This window comes from Centruroides sculpturatus, unplaced genomic scaffold (assembly GCF_000671375.1).
Source record: "Centruroides sculpturatus isolate CEXI.00-Female unplaced genomic scaffold, Cexi_2.0 scaffold1405, whole genome shotgun sequence".
NCBI classification, from domain to species: Eukaryota; Metazoa; Arthropoda; class Arachnida; order Scorpiones; family Buthidae; genus Centruroides; species Centruroides sculpturatus.
In genome coordinates, this window is record NW_019385557.1 from 1 (window position 1) to 5,862 (window position 5,862).

General features: G+C 32.1%; 1 long non-coding RNA gene across 1 annotated transcript in view; it reads right to left on the bottom strand.

Annotated features, from left to right (window-relative positions):
- Positions 1-257: 257 nt before the first annotated feature.
- Positions 258-5,862, bottom strand: part of LOC111640113 — a 36,359-nt gene continuing 30,754 nt past the window's right edge. The window contains exon 3 of the long non-coding RNA XR_002759217.1: positions 258-344. This is a non-coding gene — a long non-coding RNA (uncharacterized LOC111640113). The remainder of the gene's footprint in view (positions 345-5,862) is intronic.

Genomic DNA, 5,862 nt, shown 5'->3' on the forward strand with positions numbered 1-5,862 from the left:
TTTTAACTAGAAGCAAGCAATCTAAAATTACATACATTTTGCAAAAGGTAAAGCATGGATCTGAAGATAATGCAGAAAAATGCTCAGAGGATAAGAATATCTTGACAATTAATAAAAAGTAATTATTAAAAAAACATTTATATTTTTAAAATATTCAGCTTTATGGCCAAATAATAAATATCAATGACTTTCATTATATTCTTAGAAAGTATAATACTCACAACAAATCCGTAGTTTTTGATGACATCACATTCTTCGACTTTTCCATACTTTTCAAACAGTTGCTGCATGTCTTTATTCTGACATGATTCTGGCAAATTTCCAATATAAATTTTTGTAATTTTCTGAAAAGAAAATATAGGAAAACATCATAAAAATATTAAATATTAATACGTTAATAAATTGATAGTAAGTCATGTGTAACTGTTTATTCATCATTACTACCTTAAATAGTCTATTCTTAACATTAGTTGTAAATCTGAGATAATAATTAAATTATGAATAAATTATATACAAAATTCTTACTTAACCATAATCATAAAACTTAATCAGTGAAAGAATTTTTTTACTATGAGATTGTTAGATTGTGACTATTAAGCAAGAAGTCATTTTGTTATTTTAGTCACATATCTAGCATAACTCAAAAAAATAATTTGCAGTTTACAGGCTAAATGTTATTTTCCATCTTCAGAAGTCAGAATAAAAATTGTTTTTGGATATTTTTTTGTTTAACTATATCACAATTTAAAATCAATTTTGAAACTTATTTGCTAAATCTTAAATATTTGTCAACAAATGTTATCATAAGATGTCAAACCAAATTCATAAAAAAATTTCCCAGTTCCTTCCTGAGTTTTCCTAGTTTATTTTTAACACTTTACTAGTAGCCTTTATGATTTTATATTTCACACCTCCATTACAAAATAAGCAATNAACTGTTTATTCATCATTACTACCTTAAATAGTCTATTCTTAACATTAGTTGTAAATCTGAGATAATAATTAAATTATGAATAAATTATATACAAAATTCTTACTTAACCATAATCATAAAACTTAATCAGTGAAAGAATTTTTTTACTATGAGATTGTTAGATTGTGACTATTAAGCAAGAAGTCATTTTGTTATTTTAGTCACATATCTAGCATAACTCAAAAAAATAATTTGCAGTTTACAGGCTAAATGTTATTTTCCATCTTCAGAAGTCAGAATAAAAATTGTTTTTGGATATTTTTTTGTTTAACTATATCACAATTTAAAATCAATTTTGAAACTTATTTGCTAAATCTTAAATATTTGTCAACAAATGTTATCATAAGATGTCAAACCAAATTCATAAAAAAATTTCCCAGTTCCTTCCTGAGTTTTCCTAGTTTATTTTTAACACTTTACTAGTAGCCTTTATGATTTTATATTTCACACCTCCATTACAAAATAAGCAATACAGGTAATCCCCGTATAACACGGCACTTCTATAGTATGGATTCACTCTAATACGGTTTGAGAATTGGGAACATCCCTGTATAATACAGTGCTTTTAAAGCACAGATTCACTCTAATACAGTTCAAGAAATGGGTAAAACCCTTGTACAACATGAAATGTACAGTAATAAAAACTATTAAAAGCGAACCTTATCTAATTTGAAATTAGGGAAATCCCCATACAACAGTTCAATAAATGTGATAAAGCTTTTAAGTGCGAAAGATACCTCATTTGACATTTTTCATTTGAGCGCATACATACTATCAGTAATAACAAAAACAAAGACACTGAGTTCAGCGTTACATGCGTTTTTTATCGCTAGTACTTTCAACGAACTTATTGTCGTCATCCTCAGGCGAATACAGATATTTACCAAACAATTTTAAATAAAAATAATCGAATGCAGAATATAACGCATAAGATAAGCTAAAATTATGTTAAAGAACAAATATTTAATAATGGGAGAAAGGGCGCGATAAAATTCTACATCTACATATATTTGACAGCATTTGCACTTCAATTTCACCCTTCCAGAAGAGTTAGTCCAATTAAAAAGTGTGCGATATAGCTAGCTACTTCAGCACCTTGTTCAGAAAAGAAAAATATGTACTAGTAGGTGCTTGATGTACTCTACACAATGACATGAAAATCAGCTGCTAAAGTTAAAAACTACTGTGCGATGGATTTATTACGGTTAAAAGCCACCACAAGTTCTGGATGTTAACTAATAATAAGGTGATGATAAGAAAATAAAAATTTTTTTCATTATGATTCATTTATCTTCAATTATCTTATATAAGTAGGTAACAAATTTATTCACCACATACAGAAATGTAACTTGGTTACTTTTCAACAACATTTAATTATTCATGAAAATCTGTTGTGGTGCTCAAAATGTCAACATTTTTAAATAACTAATTTACTAAAAATAATTACTTTGTCAGGAACTTTTATTAATACGAGGCATGTCCGGAAAGCAAGTACTGTTTTGGAAAAACTTGCATAAAAAATTTTTTTTCAAAACAAAATTTATTTTTACATGAAAGAGCATGTCTGAAACTGTTTTTCTACATAGTTACCATCATTGTTCAGACATTTGTCATATCAGGAAACCAATTTGTCTATACCCTCTTCAAAGAAAGATGCCGCCAGTGAAGACAGCCACTACTGAACATCAGGTGTTGCAACAATCTCATGCAAAACAGTATTTGAAATTTGTGGAAACTCATCACAAAACAATCTTATTGTGAACCGTCTGTTTTCAGGAATTTTTTCATTCACTTTTGCAACCAAACCATCATTGACAACAGAAGGCCAGCCACTCCATGCTTCGTCATGAACATCAGTACGTTCAGCATTGAATTGTCGAACCCACTTTCTAACCATGCCATCACTCATTACATTTTCACCATAAATCTCTACAAGCTGACGATGAATTTCAACTGGCTTAACATTCTTTGCGTTCAAAAACCGTATTACAGAATGCAGTTCACAGTCGGCAGAAGTGAAGTGCATGCTTGAATCGGCAACAGTCTTAAACATTTTGAACGTTCACTAACACGTGGAAAAACAACACAATCCGATTGTAATGGCGTCACTGGACTGACAATCAACCAGAGACACATGTGCGCAGGCGCTGAACTGCGATAGTAACAAATCACTGCAATGGTGGTAGAACGAAACAGTACTTACTTTCCGGACATGCCTCGTAAATAAGTCTTTTTTATGAAAATCAAGAATGTTGCAGAGTTATTTATTTTTACAAGAACTATTACCGTGATATTTCTGAGTTGCATTTTATGTTCTTTGAACGACATTTGCATCAGTATCTTTTACAGTGACATATTATAAATCCTTGTTTACTTCCTGATGTTAACATGTGAGAACCCTGGGGGCTGTTTTTATATAATTTTTAACGAAAAGACACATTTTAGAAACTCTTCCTTAATTCCGCTCATTTCCCACGCACTTAAGAATGGGCATGTCAAATATTGATGTAACTGTCAACAAGTTCTTTCCCCCTTGTTTTGACCCATGATAATAATGAAAATAAGTTAAAACAATCAATTGTAAAGTATGAGAAAGTTGACACTTAACTTAGTCCACAGGGGAAATCTAAAAACAATCGGAAGGAAATACCAAACCGTCGAATTGACTTTGTTTGATTTGCATCATCCAACTATGACACCTTTGACGTGTCATCTCTGCCAAACAAACAATCACCTGACCAAATTCCCACACTGAATGGGGATATAATGGCTAGGCACCCATTCATCAAGGAACTAACTTTTTACAATAAACAAACGTACTGGGAACCTGTTGCCGGTGTGCTACTTGGAAAAAAAACAAAGCGTTACAAACGTTTTCAAAGTTGAAAGTTCTTCTTCAGGTAACCGACAACTGTTAAGCGAATGCAATTCAAATTAAAGTCAAATTGGAATACCATTCAGAATTCTATCACGTGGATTGATGACGTCATTCAGGCATGCGCCCCTCTGCCAGCTGTAAATTATCATAAGTTCTTGTCTACGAGCACCTGCCATGCAGTTGACAGGGTAATTTCCTCTTTATGGTTAATGCAATTATCATCTTTTAAGTTGTCGCTTAACAGTTGTCGGTTACCTGAAGAAAAAAACTTTCAAGTTTGAAAACATTTGTAACACACTTTTTTTTCCGCGTTGGAGGAGATGACCCAAGGTAAAATGTTAGATTGGAATTATACTACACCGGGTTAAAGTAAACAATAAACAAATGTACTAGGAACTTGGTACGTTTGTTTATTGTTTACTTTAACCTGGTGTAGTATAATCCCGATCTAACTTTTTACCTTGGGTCATCTCCTCCAATGCGAGTAAGTTCCTATGGATTTATCTATAATTGTGTAAAGAGAGTACGTGTTGTCCCAAGCGTCTCCCCGGATAATTAGCCTGAGGTTACATCCCCTGTTGCATAGAGGTATGATATATGACTGATCTTATGTATGCTCTCTCTCTTAGGCAGAAATAGTTCTTGGTAGACATAACGCTCACTTGATAGTAAAAACGCTCTCTAGTGATTTGTACTACATTCAGAGCACTGTATTCCTTGCACCTAGATTTATGTTTGTAACCTTTAGCTTTATTAAACTTGTTGCTATTTTAAAATGGTTGCTCTTACTCGTGTATCGCCAATGCCTTATCAATGACCACGCTAACCATCCCATTCAAACTGCTGTGAGCAAGGAAATTGCAAGACACATTATTTCTTAACTGGTGTCAGTCCTGACAAGAGAGGGAAATTTTACAATTTTCCACCTCTGACTGTAAACAAGCCATCCAGTGGCAATGTGAGTGGGTTTTACCAACCTGTCACTGATCAAAGGGGTTTAGAGTTTGATGCTCTACCCCCCCAGCTTCTCACACATTGATGCTGAGCAAAGTGTTAATGAAGTTGAGGGTATATCCTGAATGTTAATAAAGTTACTCTCAGAAATTGTAAATTCATTATGAACATAAAGTCGATCAAGAAGACCTTCCTTGTTTCCTAACTGATGGAGACCTGATGGATTAATGCTCATAACAGCAGCTAAAACATTTCTGGGAGTTGCACGTCCCTATTAACATCATGCACCATAACTAAAACATTCAAACCAATTTCAACTGCAGGAAATTTTGAGTTGGATAGTGAAATCATTTTATGTGCCCGTTTCTCTAGGCCGGATTTGGCACACTCTCTCTTAGCATTGATGCTGTTCTTTCTTAAACAGAGCTTGCAAGTCACATTTGCACCAAATCCCTCATTCTCGTTGCTTTCTCTTCAGATAACATAAACATATTCATGACACTCTGAACACTTGTGAGCTCCTGAGGTTTCATTTCACTTTGTGGTCTTTTTGAGTTAGTCACAACACGTGGATGATTTGAAGTGACCACAATGCATTGTGGACGTTTTATTTGCTCAATGAGCACATTTGGTCTTTGAGCCTAACACCTACTATGGTATTTGAGATATTAGTTTCAACAATTTTCAAGACAAGCTCTTTTATAAAATAATAATTAAATTTATATTTATTCACTCTTAAAATTTCTCTCTGTAACTTGGTTATGTTTCAGAATTGGGTAGGTGTTTATTAACATATTTTTATTGTAAATGGAACTGCTGATCACCCTGTAAGTTTTATCTACCATTCTTGAATCACATTCATATAATTATTTTAATCAGTTTTAAAATTTATTTAAATTTCAGTATTTCTTCTGATGAAAAGTGACCTTTTATTAATTTTAAAGAATAATCTTTTTAATGTCAATAAAAAATTGGATAATAATGGAAAGAGATAAAAGATTTTTTAAGCCATTAAAGCATATATTTATTAATTATTATTAAAAATTATTATTAATAA